This window comes from Eschrichtius robustus, chromosome 2 (genome assembly GCF_028021215.1).
Source record: "Eschrichtius robustus isolate mEscRob2 chromosome 2, mEscRob2.pri, whole genome shotgun sequence".
Taxonomy (NCBI): domain Eukaryota; kingdom Metazoa; phylum Chordata; class Mammalia; order Artiodactyla; family Eschrichtiidae; genus Eschrichtius; species Eschrichtius robustus.
In genome coordinates this window covers 19,179,347-19,203,367 of record NC_090825.1, presented here as the reverse complement: position 1 = coordinate 19,203,367, position 24,021 = coordinate 19,179,347, and positions in this window count along the sequence as shown.

Genomic DNA, 24,021 nt, shown 5'->3' with positions numbered 1-24,021 from the left:
GCTCTCACTATAAACTATTGTTCTTCTCTAGGCAAAAACTTAATTACAGAAGACATCTTACAGTAGAAGACATTTAATTAACTAACCAACATGAAGAATGTTGTAAACTCTGGCAAGAGCAAGAAGGGTGAATGATTATATCCACAGTATCAGAAATGTGTCTCCTAGACCTTGTAATAGTGATACTAGACATACATGATTGTCCTGGGTCAATTCCTGCTGGAAAATATCAATGGATTCCTGAGATTTTTAGGCAGATTTTTATACTTACTGGAGATAATTTATTTGTAATTCATTTTAATGTTGGCACATTATTCAGTGGACAGAAAAATCCAGCACCTAAAGAAAGTTAGACACAGAAAGATGAGTGTCATTGGAACGTATAACTGAAACAGGTAGGGGGTAGTTAAGGGTCACACTTTGAGGATAACAAGAATCCAGATATCTCGATTAGCTGTCCACTGGAAGCCTCTCAGGAAGAAAGACCCTTAAATGTAATTTGGAATCGAGTTACTGATAAGATCAAGGTCTTCTTTGTTCACAAAGCATCCAAGCTACAAGATTAAATAAGCCCTAAACTTGATCATTGTACCACATTATGAATGTGTTGAATGGGGAAGTAGAGTAATTAAATGGCAAGGAAAAATGGAAGGTGACAGTTATTATGGAAACTAGAAAAGAGAGCTGAGTGACCCTATGCCCTCGTGCCTCCAGCTGACTTGTTAAAGGAAACAAGATATTGTATCCGGGTGGACAGGAACATGATAGTTGCTAGAGAAAATGGCTAACCTACAATGAAGAAAAGAGCTCTTTAGAAAGAATTAATGAAATGGTATTTATACTTTCCAAATATATTTCTCTTTACTCCGTTTACTAAATTTCCCTGCAACTTCAATGATATCAAAAAGTGGGGGAAATATTTTTAATATATTGAAACAATTTTGTACCTACAAAAACTGTTAATGACTTTATCTCTGACTGGGAGTGCTATGAAAATATCGCCTGTGCTTTTATATTATGCATGAAAATTGTAAGAAAGAATGTCATCTGCCATAGGAATATTGCATAAAGTGTTAGACAGTTATATGAAAATGTAATTATATTTTCATATCTACATCGATTCATTCTTTTATCAAAGTTGCCCAAGATTATAACAGAGGCAATAAAGGTGAAACAAAAACAATAAGAAAACATGGTCAAGAGTAAAAAATGTATCTGGAACATAAAATCTTCTGTCCGGACTAGAAAAAGATTGAAGAGAAGACATCTAAACTGATGGGAGAAATCTCTTTACATCGAGGTAAGGTCTAATATTTGCCATGAGTAGATCTAGGTTTTGTGGGACCTACAATTTTTTGTAGCCCTCTTTAAGAAAAAGAGTACAAAACTGAAAATACAAAATTCAGGTACAGAAGTAAATATTTATTCAGAGTGAAGAAAATAAATCATAATAAATGGTGAATTTTAAAAGCTAACAAATACCAAAATTATCATAAAATCCAAAATAATGACATAATGTTTTTATTAAGCAACTATTTATTACAACTCTATATTATAATTGCCCTATATTTCTGGCTGCTTAATTCTTATTTCTTCAAATGAAAATATTTTGCAGTATAATGTACTATAAAGAAAATGAATATACTTTAATTTTTACTTTATTATTATTGATTATTTGATCATGTGGAAATTTATTGTAGCTTCCTAACTGTTACGGACAATGTCATGCTAAGATGTAAGTGATATCTTGGCATGCTTAAAACCTTCCACTCACACATAGATATGCTTGCTGCTTAGAGGACTGCTACAAATTTGTGCCCTACAAACACAAGAATTATGACCAATCTATTTTTCATGGCTTTCAATTGGAAAAATAAAAGAGAAAAATGTATTGTGGGTTTATAATTATAAAAATTGCATAATTGAGAGTATTTAAAAGGAAAGACCTTCTTTTTTAGTGGCTCCTATGAGAAAATAATTATATGCCTACAATTTTATATAACTAATGATTGGAAGAATTTTCTGCAGTCTAGTTACTGATCTAGGACAATTAAAATCTTATTTCTTCATTTCCCAGATGCTTTCAATATGTTTATACTTTTTGGGGGGGGGGGGTGGCATCTTCATGACAGGTGAATTGGCACTGGGTGGTCAGAAGTATTCCTAGGTTGGAACAGCTAACAATCATTTAAATATACCTGAAAATGATTGTGAGCTACATACTTATATCCAACAAATCCCGAACTAAATAAAAAATAATGTCCTAAATATAACTTTGTTTTTATTGAATCCCCCAAAGCAGCATGACTATTCTGACATCAATTGAACTGAGGGACCATGGTAGAAGGGACAACATATTGAAAGAGACATTGTAGACAAAGTGTTATGTTAACAGATGTTATTAAAAAAAAAAAAAAGTGTAAGTACATAACACGGCCCATTCCAGGGCCTCGGAGACACACAGAACAGCTATTGGGATCATTTCCATGAAATGGAAAGCCCATGGTTCCATGAGTAACTCCACTCTCTTTTGCTTCTCCATCCGTGAGCTCACGCTTGTCATGATGTGTGTGCACATCATTAGCACTTTGAAGTAAGAACCATGGGAAACACTCAGGCTTCTTTTCTTCTTCCATATTCTTCTCTCTCTTTTTTCTCTTTCTCTCTCTTTTCTTCTCTCTCTCTCCCTTCTCTTCCCCTATCCCTCTCCCTTTCCTTCTTTCTGTCCTTCTCTGAATAGAAGCCAAGAGAGAGATGGGGTGATTAACAAAAACACTTTTAATGAAGAATAATCTCTATATTTTCATCTTATTCCCTAAACTATACTACTTTATTATATTGAAAAAAAGGAACATTTTATAGATGATGTGGTTATCTAATCAAAAGAAATCATATATGATACCTACACACTATTCTGTTTTTTAAATAAAGAGAAGTTCCTGGATGTGACAGTGTGAGTGAATTTTCTGAAACTGGATAAGAATGGGTGAAAAAAGCTGGGTGACATATGTACAAAGTTCATAATAATGTAATTCCAGTATCAGATTTTAGAAATGATTCAGGATAAAATTGAAAAGCTCTAATCCAACATTGGTATAAGAACAACTTTGAATGGAGGTTTTTTACAAATAAATATGACAATGATAAACAGACTGCTAAAGATCTTTCTATGAGCTATTGTTCAAAAAAAGTAAAATTGGATGATTCATTTCTTATTCATTTCTTATTGTACCAAGAATAAAAGAATGGGAATGCATCCTTCTGTCCAAATTTTCACAAGGTTAAAAAAAGAAAAGTTAAATCTGTACATTTCAAAAAAACCAGCCTGCTAAGTCCATTGATTAGTAAGGTGACATATCTACCTTCTATCCTACAAAATAACTAAGGAATGCTCTCTGACTATTGCAGCAACTCAGCTCCAATCTCCTCTGTTTTATGTGCACCAAGGAGACAACAGTTCTACTTACAATTGTAGATATATGTGGAATGTGTATGTGTGTGTAACTATTGATACACATACTACTTGCCATACCTCATGATATAAGCATATTGATAACAGACAAGTGTCTGTATTGATTAAAAGGCCTTATATGTAAAGTTTCATTAATTTCTTTTCAAATCAGTCAAAGGTTCAACCAAAACAATGCCTCTTTTCAACTGAAAAGGGCAGTAATGGCATATCATTCTAAAAAGCGTAATGTTTCTTGGTTTTCAAAAATACAACAGGAAAAACAATATATATATATATTGCTATGTCACACAATTTAATGGATTTAATCTAACATTGTAGTAGTCATTGCTGTTTGATTTTATTTATCAAGTGAAAGTCTGATAGAATAGATAATGCCATTTGCCAAGTAAATGGCAGAGCTGAGGTTCAGAATCAGATATCAGCTGCTTGACTTACGTGCAACTACTTAATTATCTACACCTTAAAACATGTATATATTTTCCTGGAATTTGTATACACTTCTCTCTCCACAGACCTTATATTTACATATGAGTCTGGGGATGCCCTTCCCTTTAGAAGAATAAATATACCGGCAACATTTAGTGGCACCAGGCTTACATTGTGATTTGTTTTAGCCAATTAAATATTGGCAATGTAACATGTACCAATTCCCACTAGAAGTTTTGGGAGTTAGTTTTAGATCCTCTGGGTATCTCTGCTCTCTCTTCCAGAAGACTGACTATGTTCCAGATAAGACCACTCTGCAGTCTGTATCTTAGAGTAAGGCTGTCATGGAGCAGAGCCACAGCTGACCCACGGACAGATAATTAATAGAAAAACGAACCTCCATTATTTTAAGCCAGTGTGGCTTTCTTTTTTGCATTTTATACCAAAACTTGGCATAAACTTACATGATATGGAATTTTTTAAATGTTAGAATACACTATTATAATTTTAGGAATAATTTAAATAGAAAAGAATGACAAGTTGATAACACATTTCTTTGATATCACGGGATTCAACACTCAAACTTCTCTTTGATTTAACTGGGCAACTACTTTACAAATCACCTAAAAATGTGTGCGTTTTCACAATAATAAATCCTGCATGCTTTTCAAAGAATGAAACTCAAATAATCACTGTTTCATAGCCTAAGACGCTCTTGCCATTTGGTAAGTGCGAATGTTTCCAAAGCCGCAAATGTTCTGTCAGGGAGTTTCACTGATGTTTTCATTGGATTGTTCTATTATCTGAACACGTCTGACAAAAGAAAGCACCTGTGCAATAAAGAGTGTACAGAAGCTGCCAGGCTGCAACAGCAGAAGGAAAGTAAAGTGCACGTTGACAAGTTACCGGTCATCCTCAGATCTACCGAGTGGTTATGATAGATGCTTCTGCTACTCGATGTCTCATGATCACTTCTGTACACAAGGAAGAACCTTCTGTCTTGGGAATACAATGGAAAATTGGACTGCAGATAAAGAACAAAGAACATTCAGGTTTTCAGCTACAAAGTCTCTTCTTAGGAGATGTTAAAATATAACTGGCAAAAAAGAGCAATGTATGATTTTTTTTTCACAGTTTTTCTTTTGGCTTGTAAGATTCTGTAAATGCATTACAGGATTTTAATGTAATTTATTCTAAGAAAATATACTGTTTTATGTTTTTTATAAATGCAACAAAAAATATGAAGTTGAATTTGGAGAAAAGCATTCCTCAAGATATACTTGGTCAGTATTATTTGGCTTTCTCAAATTATAAATTTTTTTTCAATAGAACTATCGAAAGTACATATACTGTGACAAATCATGAGTAAAATGATTGCCAATATGCTGTCATCTTATTCATATTTTTATTCCCGTTGTTCCCTATCAAGAATGAAAGTGAAAGTAGGCACCCTCGAGATTTTAAGCACCCCTCACACTCCTTCTATTTTATTAATAAATTTGCTTCAAGTAGTTAAATTTTTAACTTCAATTTTTGTTCCCTATCTCTACACAACAGAAGCTGGAGAACAGGTTGAAGGTGTACTTCTAATTTTTCATGAAAAATTCAAGTCATTTTACTATTTAATATATAAATACAATAAGACATTTAAATTCTACCATAACATCAACTAAAACTTTGTTCAATGCCAGACAAGCTGGTTGGCTCAGTAACATCACAGTAGCCGCCTTATAATTCACTGTCTTTGCCTCTTCTCAGAATTAAACCAAGGAAAACATTTTTAAAAAGTTATATGCTTGATGTTGATTTAAGTGTATAGCCTACATATTATAAAAATAATTCCACAAATAGTCTGATACTATCTACAACTTAACTATAAAATAACAGGAGAAAGATAGTCCCTCTGACTCTCTAATTCAATTATATCATAAAAACTCATTGTGTACTTCAAAAATAAATTAACTCAAGATGTTACTCAACACCCCATCTGCTATACTGCCTTTAATGCATTCCATGGAACCTGGATAACTTTAAGTGATTTTCCATCAAAAGCCAAGGGCTGTTTTTTAATGTTCAACTTTGTTTCAGAAACGACCTCATAAACTCTTTAATGATTTTCTTTTCTTTTCCTTCTCTCTTTCTCTTCCTGTATGAGGGAAAAATATGCTGCAAAATATTCTTACCTGCTGTCTTTTATGCAAATTACTTTCGACTGCAGTTTGAAACTTTTAAAGAAAAATGAAGTTCGCACCACATTTTCACAATGCAGGAAGGCATTTTTAGAAGAGAAAGGGAAAATACCCAAAATTGATTCCCTCTTTTATTTTCTTGTACTTTCTATCATTCATTACTTTATGTAAAAAAAAGTATTGTTCAAACAATTTAAATATATTGTTTGAAATACTATCTTTTAAATAAACAATAGGAGAAAAATTATGGGAACTTTCTTACCTGAGATTATTTGTTAACTGAAGTCAATTCTATTCCTAGAAGAATATGTCTATCATTGTATATAAAGTAGTATAAAACTATCCCTCCAGTTACCCAGTTTCAATCACTACTTGAATGTCCTTTTGGCTGCTAAATTAAAATATGGGTTTTCTGATTTACGAGAAGCACAGTGCATGGGTATAGTACAGGCACAATATAAATTAGTGAAGAAAAGTTGGGAAGGAAGGAGGAAGGAAGGAAGGAAAGGAGGAAGGGAGGGAGGGAGGAAGGAAGGAAGGAAGGACAGAAGGACGGAAGGGAGGAAGTGATGAAGGAAGGAAGAAAGGTCACAAGATGGAAAGTTAATGTATAAAATATCAATTACACTAGCAACAACTGAAAAATAAATTTTTAAAATTATTTTTAAAATATACCAAAACATAAAATACTTAGAAATAAATGTGACAAGAGACAATGAAGTTCTCTTCAGTTAAAGCTGCATAACTGTGATGAACACAATTTACAAAGACTTAAATAAATGGAGAGATAGGAACACCATGTTGTTGACTTGAATGATTCAATTCCATTAAAATATCAATTATTAACAAATTGTTTAAAGATTTAAAAATCCCAATCAAAATTCCTAGAGTCTTCCTTTTTTTCCTTGAAAATTGACTAGAATAGCTGAAACGATTTTAAAAACCAAGAATAAATTAGAGGAATGACAGTACTTGATTTCAATATTTATTATGAAACTGTGCAAATCAGGCCAGTGTTTTATTGGTGAAAGAATGAACATACAATTAATAGAAGAAAATAGAGTTCAGAAATAGACCCCCAACTATATGGTCCATTGATTTTTAGCAGAGGTACCAAGAAACTATGATGATGGAAGAAAAGCCATTTCAACATATAGTGCTAACACTATTGATATACTTATGGAAGAAAATAAACATTGATCCTTAATTCACACCATACCCCAAAATTAACTTAAACAGGATTATAGACCTAGATTTAAATATTAAATACATAAAACTCATAGCAGGGAAAAAAAATAGGAGAAAATCTTTGCAACCTTACTGTAAGAAATGAAAAAATAATGTTTTTGTTAGTTTGTTTGTTTTTTGTTTTTTGCAGCAAATACACAAATTAAGCACAATGCCCTTACCCTGGAAGAGGGGGCTGCCAATATGCTTGGAATGTAACAGGGACCGTGTTCCAACAACAACACCCAGAATGAATGCACTGACTTCTGTATTTACCTTTTGTGGTTCCTGAGTTCCTTTCTCTTTTGCGCAACACAATCTCAATGATATCAATTCCAGGCCATGACAAATTGTTCTAGGATGTTAACAGTTAAATTATGTAAAATATATGGATCTTGACCTTCCTCAGTAGACTGTGTCTTCTTACAAATAGACTGAAGGGTGAAATGCTTCCTGAAAGTATACATATAAGCTGGTAGAACAGAATCCCAAGGAAAACAAGCTCATAAATAGGATTTGGAAAACTCAGGTGGTTTTCAAAAATTCGTCTCACTTTGCCTGACAGTAAATACTACATCAAATTCTTTAAGGACACAAGAACTGATTTAAATTCCTTAGCTTAAATGATTATGGATAATAGAATAAACTTGCTAAAATGCATGTGGTACCTGGATTAACACTGCTGATGAGTATGAACATTCAATTCATATCTAAGCTAAATCACTCACACCTAAGCTTAAAAAGGAAGGTGACCTGGTTACCTAAGATACCCTTAGTGAGACTTCAAGGCCTCTCTTCTTTGTCAAGCCTGGGAAATCTTGAAGCATTGATCCCAAGCATTTTTCCGTCCCTCCTTACAATAATTTGAGTCACTGTGATATGTCTCAGTAATTGAATGTCTGCTGTGCAAAGCCTTAAAAGCTTCAGGCTCCACCCTGACAGAAGAGACAACAAATAATATAATAATAATAATAATAATAGAATGAAATCATGCTTATCAGCACTCAGACTGAAAATCAGTCACCTTCAAGTGAGACATCAACTTAAAGAAGAGTCAACAATAGTTATGAAACTCCATCCCGGATGCTGGGAGGAAAAATAGGGTTGATGCGAAAAATAATGTTTCTATACTTCATTTCAAGAATGGAAATGACTTTTTGAATCATGGTTTTCTCTGGGTATATGCCCAGTAGTGGGATTGCTGGGTCATATGGTAGTTCTATTTTTAGTCTTTTAAGGAACTGCCATACTGTTTTCAATAGTAGCTGTATCAATTTACATTCCCATCAACAGTGCATGAGGGCTCCCTTTTCTCCACACCCTCTCCAGCATTTATTGTTTGTAGATTTTTTGATGAGGTGATACTTTACAGTTTTTATCTGCATTTCTCTAGTGATTAGTGATATTGAGCATCCTTTCATGTGTTTGTTGGCCATCTGTATGTCTTCTTTGGAGAAATGTCTATTTAGGTCTTCCATGCATTTTTTTGATTGGGTTGTTTGTTTTTTTGATATTGAGCTGCATAAGCTGCATGTATATTTTGGAGATTAATCCTTTTTCAGTTGCTTCGTTTGCAAAAGACACATGTACCCCAATGTTCATAGCAACACTATTTACAATAGCCAGGACATGGAAGCAACCTAAATGTCCATCAACAGAAGAATGGATAAAGAAGATGTGGTACATATATACAATGGAATATTACTCAGCCATAAAAAGGAACGAAATAGGGTCATTTGTAGAGATGTGGATGGACCTAGAGAGTGTCATACAGAGTGAAGTAAGTCAGAAAGAGAAAAACAAATATCATATATTAATGCATATATGTGGAATCTAGAAAAATAGTATAGATGATCTTATTTGCAAAACAGAAATAGAGACACAGACATAGATAACAAATGTACGGGTACCAAGGGGGAAAGGAGGAAAGGGGGAGTGGGAGCAATTGGGAGATTGGAATTGACACATATACATTATTGATATTATGTATAAAATAGATAACTAATGAGAACATACTGTATAGCACAGGGAACTCTACTTAATGCACTGTGGTGATCAAAATGGGAAGGAAATCCAAAAAAGAGGGGATATATATATATATGTATAGCTAATTCATTTTGCTGTACAGTAGAAACTAACATAACATTGTACAGCAACTGTACTCCAATAAAAATTAATTTTTAAAAAAAGAATGGAATGACTGATTATTCAATATGTATAGTAACAACTAAAGACCAGATCAGATAATAAACCCATCCCAGTGAGAGCTCTCCTCACACACCTCTGAAAGCTAGCTAATAAATGACAGACACATGATCCAGAAAATCAGCCAATCAGCAAGAGCTGCACTCCTGTGAACATCCTTCTTTTGCTTAGGTCAGTGAGTCCAGAATCTGCTTCTGAAAGGCTACCTATCTCTGAACTCAGAATTTCTAAAAGCGATATACAGGACCAGAGTTTTGCCTTGTTCAGAGAGACTGGCTGATAAGCAAGGGCCCTCTTTCTTCCAGATCCTGACTGATGACCTCTTCCTTCCATAGCCTTTACTTGCATTAAGTACATATGAAGTCTGCCATCTCCCTGTTATTTTCCAAGTAGCTTTCTACAATCTGCAATTAACACGCTTTTGGTGACAAAGCAATTGTAAATGCCAAATGCAATCACAAATTGGCAATTCTGGGTCAGTGCTCTTTCTTATTCCATAATATGTTAATTTCAGATAATTATTAAAATATAAATATGTGCATTCAAAACTCACATCAGGAAGTTATAAACTCTAGATTATATGCCTGGATCTCTTGGGTTCTGCAGACTTCAGTTTGACATTAACACTGGGCACAAATATAAAACAATCGTATTTTCACAGCTAGAAAATACGTCTCCATCCTCACCTGATCATCTGACTTTTGGGTGGTTGAAAGAGTGATTGAACCACCAGTTGGGGCTGAGATAGATAGTGTATTATGTGAGTCAACCAGGATCAGGAAGCCTGCTTTGTTCAGATGGACTAAGAAAATCTGAGGAACCCCATAGGCTACAAATGGAAGTTTAAGACAGGTATATACTGTTTTGTCTATTCCTTCATTCAATAAATATTCATCGAATCCTTATCTTAGGCCAGGACTTTGTGAGAGGTGCTTGTTACAGATTGTATAACACTTTAGCATACTTGATTTAGGGATGGTTTTCACAAAAGTGTGTTAGAGATCAGGGGCTGGATGATCAAGAGTTACTCTAAATGTGACTGAACAGCTCTCCAGAACTGAGAGGGCCACGGCCTAAATGGACTAAGGTACTTGTTGTGACCATGATTTCACTAGGAGAATTCTGGACAACTTTACATGGGCATTCACTGAATATTTTAAAGTGTTTACTTAAGTGCTGCCACAGTTATAAGATTATAAATAACATGGGTGCAAGTATCCCCCTGATGGAATCTCAGTTTACCAGGAAATGCAGATATTAAAAATATAATTGCACTGAAACTTGGAGATGCTATAGAAAGGGAAATACAGGGCACTCTGAGAATATATAGAAGGAGGACCTTGCAACTCGAAGAAGTGATTCCCAAAGAAGTGAAATCTCAGGTGAGACAGGCAAGGGGAGAAGCAGTTCTTGAAACAGATGGGACAAAATGTGCTTCACATAGAAAGGTGTCCAAATAGAAGTTCCAGTTGTCCCTCCTGAAACCTGTATTTCTACTCAACTGACAACATTGTGTACCTAGACAATACAACCACCATTTTGGAAACTATCTTTGATCCCTCCTACTGTACATCTTTGACAACAAACAACTTACATCTTGCATTTTTATTTCCTAAAATAGCATTGATGTTTCTACATTCTCTGACTCCTTTTCCACTGTTACTGTAATTCAGGGAAAAATCTGTGCCACAGTTTGTTCTTGTATTTGAAAAAATATAAACAGTATGTTTGCAGTGTGGCATCTGAGAGTTGGTACCATATCATATTCATTTTTGTGCCTTAATATCTAGCATAGTGCCTGGCACACACATGTGCTCAATAAATGTTTGGCAAGTAAATATAGGTCTCTTGATTTTATTAGTCAAGCCCAGTGATGAGAAATGGTATTATAGAACTAAGGGACAAAGCTTTTGTGAGAAGAGACATAGCTTTCCATATCGTACTCCGAATGCTTTACACTCACGGATCATGTAGGTGAAGCTCCAGGTAAGGTGTTGGGAAAGTAGGAGTATGTTAACGGAACAAGGTTTTGTGATTTCTTATATCCAGGGACTATATGCTATTTTATCCCAGATTCCCCAGACAATGGACCCTGAGATGAAGAATCAGCAATAGTCCTAAATTAGTAAAAAATAATTCCAGCACAGTAGAAGTAAGGGAAAAGGACATAAGACAAGCTGGACTGTAGAGGATACAAGGTGATGTGTTACTGCACTAGCCACTGCTTCCTGTTGAATCTGGAAGAGACACAGTTGGTGGGCACCTTCAGCTGCTTAGCCACCAGGATGCCACAAGCCAGACTGTATGGAGATGATGCTTTCAAATAGTCCAACGTAGGGAGGAAAAAAGAGATTGTTCATTTGCCTGTTCTGTCTGATTTCCAAAGTTATATTATTCATATTGTCCTATGAGAAAATTAACACTACTTTTCTGGGATTGCATTAGCTGGTGCATTTGGCAGTAGCCAGGAGGCCAGATCCTATGCCCTGCTACATATCCTTTCAATTACCTCTGAAAGGGGCTAGAGGATATGGGTCCTTTATTCCAGTAGCTGGAACGGAGAAAGGGGCTGACAGTTAAGAAGACAGGCAAAGTTAAAAGGATCTGAGGAACTCTGTGAAAGGTGTTCGATAGATTTGCCAAGAAACATTTCTAGCAGAGAATCAACAGCTTCACATTCCAATATTTAAAAGCCAATTTGCCTGAAATCTATAACTTAATGGAAAAATTGTTTTCATAGGACTAGAGAATGAGCAGTCAGCAATTTATTCGCTTTCTAACCTCCAAACTTCAACAAGAAGAAAACAATGATGACGTGTATTTGAATGAATGGCTCCCAGCGTACAATTTTGTCTTCTGATATGTAAATTCTCTCAGTAAAGTGGTGGCATTAGAAGTGGCATTCTAGGCATATTCATATTTTACCTGTCTACACATTATTTCTTATAAATACATCTCTATTTGTAGGTACTGATAACAACTGGTTAACTTTTTTCTGTTCTTAATTATAACATATTTTTGTAGATTTATGTTTCTTATATTGTCTAGCAGAAGTTTTATTAGTTTATTATTTATTAATTTAATTAATGAACTTTTTTTATACAATATGAAGTAGTTTACAATGATGATAGTTGAAAATCTTTGTTAAAGAAATAATCTTTGTTAAAAGTGTAAGCTCATTATCAAAAAGTAATGATTGCAAACATTTTACTTGAATTTTAGTTTTAGTTATACACATATTGTATTATTCAGCATCTCCAGAAAAACAGAACCAATAGAATAGATAGATAGATGGATAAATGATAGACAGATTTATCATGAGGAACGGGTTTACGTGGTTATGGAAGCTGAGAAGCCCCACAATCCGCCGTGTGCAAGATGGAGACACAGGAAAACCTGTGGCATAAACCAGTTTGAGTCCTAAGATCCAGGAAATAGGAGGACCGATGGTGTAAATCCCAGTCCAAGGGCAGGAGAAGATTAAATAAAATGTCCCACCACAAACAGTAGTGCAGGGAAAGAGGAGTGAATCCCTCCTTCCTCTGCCTTTTGTTCTATTCCAGCCCTCAGTGGATTGAATAATGTCCACCCACATTGGGGAAGGCCAACTACTTTACTGAGCCCACTGATTCAAATGCAAATCTCATCCAGAAACTCCCTCACAGACACATCCAGAAATAATGTGTAATCTGGGCACCCTATGGCGGGTCAAGTTGACACATAAAATTAACAATCACATACAATAAAGGAATTCAGCACTTGAAAAGTCGGTTTTATATTTTATCACACACATAGAGTCTTAAATGAAAACTATTAATAGTTATTATACAAACTCTTTTGACAATAATTTATTATAAAATACTGTAATTACTTGGGTTTTAACTGTGAATGAGCCAAATCACTTTATCTTAAAAAAATAAGTTTTGAGATTTCTAGTTGGGAGAGGGTAGAATAGCTAGAAATATAATGCATGTTTGGTTTGTTTTGTTTTGTTTTCTAGTGGAAGAGAGTTAGAGGTTCTTGTCTGCATCAAGTGAACTGTAGGAAATAATTTACCACTTTATGTTTTAGTTACCCAATGGTAAAAGAGAAGATATTGCTTGCTCCTAACCTACATTACATATATTACCTGGAGGTTTGTCCATAAAATAAACCCAGGCCAAACTCACCTCTTTAATAACGTTTCTGAAACTCCCATGCACCCTGATTCTTTGAATTTTGAATCGTAGCTAAAAGGCACAGATGAATTTCATATTCTTAAGCTTCAGGTAATCAGTCAAAACTTGCATTCTGCGTCTAGTGAGTCAAAAGAAAAGGTTGGTTTTCTGGTCTCTTTACTTTTAAGCAGTTAAACTGAAAATTGGAGTCTTGCAAATAAAATCCGATCAAGGCTCCATTGGCCAATACCAAATGTAAAATCGATTGTTATCTTTGCAAGACAAAATAAATCAGAGTCCTATGATGTTGGGTTTTCTTTTTCAGGCTGTGTTTTCTAGGATCTCTGATTAAATGGGGAGTTAGGGACTCCTCTGCTGTACCGGTCATGCAACAGTGACTAAACATGTGATGGGAGTGAAAACAAAAGAGTTTTATTTTATTTCTAGTTCTCTTAGGTTATTTATTTAGGTCCTTTTTCAACACACATTTTAGTATTTTATGAATAAGCCTATTTCAGCTTCTGATTTTTTTTTTTAAATATGGTAATCTAGTGTAATCATGTGCTAAAAATATGTTCAGGAATACAGTGTGTTTTATGTAAAGGTGCCATTACAGAGATGTGACTCAAAGTAACAAGGAACTTGTCAAAATGTACAAAATTTATACTTGTACTCCTGGATAACTTTGGTAACTGCAACAGAATATTACCATTACTAAAGGCATTTTCAATATCTTATCTCTGGTCTCTCCATTATGGGCTAAATGCCTTGGTCTAAATTAAGTTTATTAACTGCAATTTGAAAATGTGCCTTTCTAACTTGTAAATGTCCAAACTTTCTTCCCCGTAGTTTTCATTGTTTCAGACATTCATAGTTGGTAGCAGTGCTGTGCATGTATTAACATTAAGCTCCTCACTTCACACTGCTTTGAGTGTTTGCTTTTCCTGCATTTCATAAATTTGATGTCACCCAAACATACCGTGTTGGCCAAAAATTTCTTTCGGTTAATGAATACATTGTTCAATGAAGTCCTTGGCGAAAATGAAAAATGTGTCGTTTAAACCGAACGAACTTTTTGGCCAACCCAACAGTTTACTCTCCTATCCATCAACCTTATATATTTTCTTTTTGGCACTTCCAACCTTACATCTAAGATGTAGAAATGTATGACTTGGTAAAGTGACTACGTAAAATTTAAAAAGTAAATATGTAAATGAATCTAATACAGCTATAAAAACGAACACCTAAGGTTTTATTCAACTCATTTATTTTTTTTTAAAGTCTTTTTTTTTTTTAATTATTAGCACCTTTAATTATTATTTATTTATTTATTTATTTTGGCTGTGTTGGGTCTTCGTTTCTGGGCGAGGGCTTCCTCTAGTTGCGGCAAGCGGGGGCCACTCTTCATCGCGGTGCGCGGGCCTCTCACTGTCGCGGCCTCTCTTGTTGCGGAGCACAGGCTCCAGACGCGCAGGCTCAGTAGTTGTAGCTCACAGGCCCAGTTGCTCCGCGGCATGTGGGATCTTCCCAGACCAGGGCTCGAACCCGTGCCCCCCGCATTGGCAGGCAGACTCTCAACCACTGCGCCACCAGGGAAGCCCCTCAACTCATTTATTAATGAGAGAACAAGTAGGATGTTATAACAAATTCAAAGAATTTTTAAAGAACTCTGTCTCTTTCCCTTGAGGAAGACATTTTGTGTGAAGAAACAGACCATATTTACCATCATTCTGACTAAAATGGCCAAATTACAAATTAATGGAAATAATCTGTACAAATTCCTATGTTAAGTATCTGATATGAGGAATGATTCCTAAAGTATTTTGTGTTTATATGTGCCTTACTTATTTTTACATCATCTTCTCCTGACATATATAAAGACAGACTCTGAAGGGAGAGAGTAATCTAATTCAAAAATACTATTACTCAGCCTAACATGTAATTATTGTCTATGATATGTCAAGCACTTCACTATGTAATCAAGAAAGACCAACAAGCAAGACAGAACGGTGTCTGCTTTTAAGGAACTTAAGCTTATCTTTATGTTCTGATATCAAAACAATTAGCATGTCATTCAATTAAAAACCTCTTTTAATAGAATATTTATCTCTATCTTTCTATCAATGCAGAAAAATGAATTCAGATTCCAAGCACTTATTATAATTTAAAATTAGATTCTAGTCTTTATAATGAAACAAACCAAGATCAAAATATTTCAACTACAGAAATATGCTGTTTTCATTGTGATAAAACTTTAAAAATCCTTTGGGCATTCAGAGATCTTAACAAAAATATACTTATTTGAAAATAGTAAAATAAAGTTTTGCCATGTGGGATGGGTTACATAAGCAAACCAAGATTGAAGTGTGAGCTTGGTAACTGTTATATTGCAAACCCTTGAAAGATAACTCCTGGTATTTCATTAGCACATGCATTTTTCTTTCTTTCTTGATTCGGTGAAAAAAATGTCCTTTATATAATTTGGGAAATGTACTCTATCTTTTCGACCAGTACATTTTTTCCTCCAGATACTACATGCAAATATTAATGTTTCAAAACCCCAAGGTGTAGGATTCTGTGCAATGTATGTTTGAAACCTTTTACACACACACACACACACACACACACACACACATACACAGAGTCAAATTTTAAGATCAAACTAAACCAATGTGGATATACTAATTAATCTGAAAGGACTTCTTCCTTGGGGAAGAATCCATATAGTATCTCTTTATAAAAATCCATAGAGTCTGAATTTAGAGCCAGTTTTCTGACATTCACACAAAAAATGTGACTAATGTGTTATATCTCTTGAGTGACTTGTGACTTCCAATTCATTCATTTAATCTAATCTAGAGGACATGGATGAATTAGTGTTAATGGTATAAGAATTTAATCCAGAATTTTGGATGCCTGGTGAAATATGTAGGATCAGGCCCTTGAAAGAGTCAGCATCAGGCACTTGGTAAAGAAACTTATGAAATGTCCTTGAGCTTCAAAACTGTGAGTAATATATTTATTGTAGCATTATTAAAGATAGGCTATCAATAGATATTTAAACTAATTAACAGATAGTTTTGGAGCTCATCCGTGACAATCACTCACTTCTGGTGGGTGATGCAGTAAAGTAGGCCAACAGTTGCAGTGGACTTTGATAATAAAATTGTATAAATAGGGCTTCCCTGGTGGCGCAGTAGTTGAGAATCTGCCTGCCAATGCAGGAGACACGGGTTCGGGCCCTGGTCTGGGAAGATCCCACATGCTGCGGAGCAACTAGGCCCGTGAGCCACAATTACTGAGCCTGTGCGTCTGGAGCCTGTGCTCCGCAACAAGAGAGGCCGCGATAGTGAGAGGCCAGCGCACCGCGATGAAGAGTGGCCCCCGCTTGCCGCAACTAGAGAAAGCCCTCGCACAGAGGGCTTTCTCTAGTATAAAAAGCTACAGGAAATTGTTAAACACTCTGAGCAAAAACCACACCTTTTCAGAAAATTATTTGTGAAGTTACAAACTTATGTAGCTCTTTTCTACCAAAGTGTTATATAATTATATATAATGTACCTACGAAAGTCTTAAATTTTGATTCACATATTCACTTTTTGTTTGTATTCTGATTTATTAAAATTGTTGTAGACTCATATGAATATGAAAGCTTGCTATAGTTTAACTCTGTATTTCAACCTCTGAAAAATAAAATTCATAAGGGTATTGTCAGGTGGTTAAGTAACATTAAAGAATTCCAAAAAGGGTGACATTATTATGTCATGACATTTACAAAGTGGTTGGCACAGCTGTAAAAGTAAAATTATTACAACTATCTAAAGAAGTAATATTTAAAAAGCCCCTAACTTTCAATAGATTTTATGCTCAACTAATTCACAAGGTTTACCAATGCCATTTCTCTTTGAGAAACTTGCCACAAATATGGGGATAAAAATTAAATCAGATTGTGTTTATTAGACCAAAAAGACTTAAGGAAATAGTAGTTGTGATCCCAAAATTAGATCTATGTTATAGACAGACCATTAATTACAAATTTGCTTAAGAAATAAAAAGTAAAATGATCACATTTCATCACGGAAGCTCATATCATCAGGCTGGACAAATGTTCCTAATTTCTTTCTCCAAGTGTGTTCTATAAAATGCGATATGAAAACTTCAGAAAACTTCAGCCATGAACTATCACCATTTGTTTGCATCTTGGCTGAAAAACAACTTTAATTGCTAGATCATTTTGAGGAACTGTGTGAGCTCTCTGTATATTTGTAAAAAAGAGCCAGCTCCCTTGGAAATCCCCCAACCGTCTTAATTATCTGGCCCAATTTATAAAAATAGCACGCTGTGATAGTATCAAAGACATTGAAGACATTCATCTTTAGCAAGCATCTAGTGGGAATGGTAGATAAAACATTGGAAAGTCATATAATTTTATTAAATATATGTATAGAGAGCTAACATATGCTGTGTGAAAATTAAATATCTGTATGATATAAGCATTCAAGGTTCCCTAGGACAGGTAAAATTATTGTCATTTCCTCAAACTGAACACTTTATGAATGACCACTGTCATTTATGAAAGAAACATCTGAAAAGATGATAGGAAGAAATAAATTATCGTAACTGCCTAGCCAATATCCGTTGTCTTCATCCTCCTTATAGAAATATAATTTATTTGTGTTGGCTATAGTCCTATTTATTAGTAATTGCGTTTTCAAACTCACTTACAGTAGAGGGGATAATGGCATGAGATTCAATTGTTCAAAAAAGGTGAAAATGGAAGTCTATGACATTTGCCTACCTCCACATTCTATCTGACTTGCTGACACAATGCATAGAAGTGGAACCGTTCTCATGAGCTTAAAAGGACAAAAGCCCAAGCCAAGACTGATGTAATAGGGAGTTAAAAAATATTGTGGGATTCTAATGAGTCATTTGCAGTGTAATGCATATAAATAAATGCCACCCAGTTCTACTCCACCCCAAATAACTGAGGCGCTTCCTCCCCCAGCTGCTGGAAGCGATGGCATGGGTAACTCTCAGCTGAATCCCACCCCTAGATTTTCCTTCAGCTGAAGTGTGCTGCATTGTCCAAGGCAAACTTTTCAGAGCAGCTGGGATCCAACAACCAGATGATGTGGAGACCTGGTATAGAGCCCCATCCTCTTACCGCAGGTTGAAAGAATATTGATGTGCCCTCCTAGCTCTACTGCTCCCATAGAATGGACGGAGACCTTGGATGCAACTGAAACATAGTATAATTTTAACTTCTTTCCAGTCCTCTTCCCTTTGTACCACCTCCAAGTGTTGATCATGAGAGCATTCTGAAATAAGTTTTCTGCCTGCAAATCCCTGCAAGTCTCAAAGTCTGGAATTACTTAGGGTTTACGAATACGATTATGATCGTGGAAGCAAAACATGCATTTAATAAGCATTTGTTATGCTTTCATCTTTCTAACTAAACAAAATAAGTACTCATAGGGTAATTTTTTTAACCTATAGCAAAGTTCATTGCTGTGCATAAACATTTTGATTAATGTTCTTAAAAGGATTAGATTTAATTGCAATTACTTAAAGATTATAACTCATAGGATGTATTGTCATGTTTTGAAAATGAATTATATAATGCAAAGAGTAATACATGCAAAATAATTTTGACAATTCAAAAAAATTTTAAAGTGATATTAATATTTCTACTGTTTTATGTTAGGAACATTTTAGTATAATGAATTAAGTCTTGTTTAAGCTGTTATATATCATGTAAAACTTCTCACAGACACCCCCAAGTTCCTGAAATCTATGTTTGGAGTGTTCTGGGTTTTTTTTTTTTTTTTCCTTTAAATTAATTAATTTATTTATTAATTTTTGGCAGTGTTGGGTCTTCGTTTCTGTGCGAGGGCTTTCTCTAGTTGCGGCAAGCGGGGGCCACTCTTCATCGCGGTGCGCGGGCCTCTCACTATCACGGCCTCTCTTGTTGCGGAGCACAGGCTCCAGACGCGCAGGCTCAGTAATTGTGGCTCACGGGCCCAGTTGCTCCGCGGCATGTGGGATCTTCCCAGACCAGGGCTCGAACCCGTGTCCCCTGCATTGGCAGGCAGATTCTCAAGCACTGCGCCACCAGGGAAGCCCCCTTTTTTTTGTAATATAAAAATTAAAGCAGTCTCTAAACCTTTTAAGAAATATATTTTACAAGACAAGCTACATATAAATAATTAATGGAGGTAAATGAAATTAGAAAACAAAAACTATCAGAACATTGGCATAAAATGTGTATTGATGTAGCCATATTAAAGAGGGCTAGGAAGTAAATTAGAAACATGTACAGTGCTTCTAATCTTTTTTCCAAAGTAAGCAAAATTCCCTTCTAATATAAAGTCATTCTGTATTTTATAGACAAACACCAATTCTGGATATTATTCTTATTAACTCTATGTAATTACAGAATTCAAATAGATTCTATGATTTTTTGACATAGAAAAACTGAATCCTCAACAATAAATTGTTCTATTAATGCTATCAGAATCACTTGTTATGTATCTCTTAAGAAAAAAAAAGACAACTCTGACAAACAGACCATCCTCCCACCAGCACCCACCTCACCCCACCCCCCCACCCCCATCCCCCGCCCCCGGCCAAGCTCTAACAAAAGCATTAACGTCTTCTGCAAATGATAGCGTGGCTTCTCATTGCAATGCAATAAAAATCTAAGTTGAAATAAAGAGTTAGGAAGGACTATTTATTTTATTGTATTTCTAGAAAAATGATTAGCATTAGTGGTCTCTTTTGTTTTTCTGTTCTCCTCACAAAAATAACTGAGCATTTACTGACTATGAAAAGAAATGGATGACAAAGCAGACAAGCACAGAGCCTCTTAGAAGCTGATAGATAGAAAAGCTCATTGTTAAGAGAAGAAGAAAAAAAATAACCTCTATTCTTACCAAAGGATTATAAAGAATGTCATTGAAGCAAACGCAGTCTTCATTGCAATAAACAAGGAAAGCAATAATGGTCAAGTGAATATTTGTACTGTAATTTATTATACTAATGGCTATTTATTAAATTATGCCAAGGGATAATTTATCTCACAATTTTAATTAAAACATCTGTTCACACTCCAAGGTAGGCTATGAATGATTAACTTTCTTGCATGGCTTTTGTTTCTGTGTATTTTTCTTTCAAGTAAATCAAAGATATTTATTAGGTATGATGGCATCTTAATTTGTTCAAATGAATTGATCTTTAGCAAATAATCAAAAGAAGAGCTAAACAGGAACAATAATACATGAAGAACAAATAACTTTGGAATCCAGGAAAACCGCCTTTTTAAGGAAAATCAGAACAGGCTGCTCGTCACATCAGCATCTTCTACTGCAAGAAAAAGGCCTGTCCATCCTTGTTTATTTCTCATAAGGGACCACGGTGGTTTTAATCCAGCAGGAAATGAGTCAACACAAATAATATTAAAACGTTCTGAAATGTAGTTTGGGAGACATATATATGGCTAAGTGCATGTACAAGGGTATTTTTATTTCAACTACTCTTAATTATTTCAATGTTTTACATAGTTAAATTAAAATTTTCTTTGCAACTGGGTTATGCTAGCCTGAAGGCTCTTAACCTATTCTAAAAATGATGTACTTTAAATTGTACTGACAGCAAATAATAATGATTACATATATGCATATACTCTATCTTAGTAAATAAACTGAAAATAATCAAAGAATTTGGTGATTTATGATTTAAATATGTTATTACAGGTTATATTTGATATGTTTTTGAAAATATCAATGAATCAGTCTCATTGAAATAAATACATATTTTGGAATAAATCAAATAAAATAATGTTTATTCTGTGCACTAAAACGTGCACAAAATTATACAGAAAATGAGGAATAATGAGATGATTTTTTTTTAAAAAAGGGCCTACATGTAAACCATACCATGCAATTTAAAATCTTTGCCTATAATGGAGTCCAATAATCTTTCACAATCTCTTTAACCATCTTTTATTTACTTAAATTTCTTTCCTTACTTCTTTGAACTTGCCTATTTAATATTATTCCTTTGATTAAACATTATACTTTAAAATTACTGTGATTAAATAAGTAGAAAATAAAACCTCAACTACCAGATGTAATTATTTTACTTCTAATCTATTTGAACAACTTAAATAATCACTTGTACCTGACAAAACAAGTTGTATCCTGTCATCAGAATGCTAATATAAATCAATATTGGTTCAAATTTGCACTGCTATAGATTTTAGCAATATTCATGATAATTTTAATACCAGTTTTGATTTAATGACATTCTCCCTCCACAATTGCTAAATGTATGTGGTTTTATTTTGTCCACACTACAGGACTTTTTCCTATTATCATTTATAATTAGGGTTGTCCGCAGCAATGTGAAAAAAAAAAATGCAATGATCTTCATTAAGTACCCAGCTGAATCTGTGAACCTGACTACATTAAATGAATGCCCACAAAATCAGAATGAGTGCATTAATATTTTGAAATTTGAATTAATATTAGTATTAAAAAACACTTGGTGTACATTTCTCATTTTCTATTCACAGTTTTCAAGTGGAGGTCAGATATGAGATCCTGCCTCTCTGCATAGTAAAAGGGGAACTTTGCCATCAGTTTATGATCTAATTAGTCCATCTACATATTTATTATGTGGGAGACAGTTTGCCTGAGAGCAGAGAAGTCAAAAGGTAAAAACAGTTTGTCACTTCCTGTCCTCTCTGCTCCCGGCAACACGGAGCTGGGCAGTGAGGCGGAAAGTGCAAACTCACCCCCAGGAGGAAAGAAAAACATCTCAGGCCTCCAGTGAAATCCACAGTGTTTACTGTATCGACTTAACTTTCATTTTATTCTGTAGTGGTTCAACACAACCCAACATTATATTTCATTATTCTCCATGTGTCTGAGTGGTTTTATTACGCTTACATTATTTAAATTAACAGAAGATATTCTGCATTAAAAGTCTTCATAGATATAATAGCTTTCACAAAAATAGGGACATTTCAACTGAAACAATACAACATATGGATTATTAATATTAATCTATTATAGACAGAGATAAGGGGGCCATCGCAGGATTGGGACCCATCTAAGGGAGATTTAAGAATGTGCTAATGTTGCTGGATTGTCTTTGCTAAACTCAAGCAACTTTTACAGCCTGGAACAGATGGAAATGTTATTTAAGTATACGGCTGTAGCCCAGATATAAAATTAGTCCTAGAACACAGCTTTGTTTTTATTGTGTGATTCTTAAGTTATGTGAGCACAAAGGGCTTCACTGCAGTCAGTTTTAATACATTACATGAGGTATTCCACTTGCATTTTTAATAAATAGGATATTTCAATTCAATTCAATGAATGTTAAAAGTCTTAACACTAGTTAAGAACTCGAAGTTACATAGGTAGGTTGGGGAAATATTCAGAGTGACGTGCAATTGTTTTTTGTTGTAGTTGTAGTGTTTCCTTTCTTTAGGTATCTCATAGCTATGTATTCTGATGATTTGGATCAGCGTTGGAGAGTTCTTGTTTCCTAAAATACTCATTCCTATGTAATCTAGTGGATCTTCTTCTGTGAATTCAGCCATGGCTAATGAACTTTTATTTTTTAAATAATCATTTAAATGTACTTTGAAGAGTTAGCTGGTGACTACTTGGTTCTTAAGTTTCACAAGTTAAACCCTATTTTTAAAAAAAGAATATTCATTCAGGCCTTGAAGAAAAATATGGAATCTATGACAGTCTGTGGTTGCTTACAGGAATTAAATAACAAAATTCAGTCTTTTTGAACTTTCTTCACCTAAGAAAAAGACTTACAGGGCTTTTAAGGTAGGTTTTTCAATGTTGGACGTTGTTGAGATTTAATTTTTCCTGCTTATATTTCAGAAGCATAATTAATGTGTCTACATTAACATTTCAGGCTTTTCTTCTTGGACCACATATTGTGCAATTATCAAGTCTGGGGCATTCTACAAGTGCCTCTCCATAGCACCACTGAAGTAAAACACTAGCTCTGACAAAGTTTCAGCTTGTTTATTAATATGTTTCATAATATACACATATTTTTATATTCTGAGAATATAATCTATGTAGTACTCAGGCATACAGTAAACTATCCTCAAATATGAGGGTTTTCATATTATATTCATTCTGGACAAAATACATGGCAGTTTTTAGTAGTGCATAAACAATATAATTCCAATTCTAGAAGTGCTGTTGCATTTCTATGGCACAACTGTGTGTGTGTGTGTGTGTGTGTGTTCTGTTGATCTTGTTTCTGTGAAGGATCCCAATAGCTAGGTAGTATAGTGAAGAAATGATGT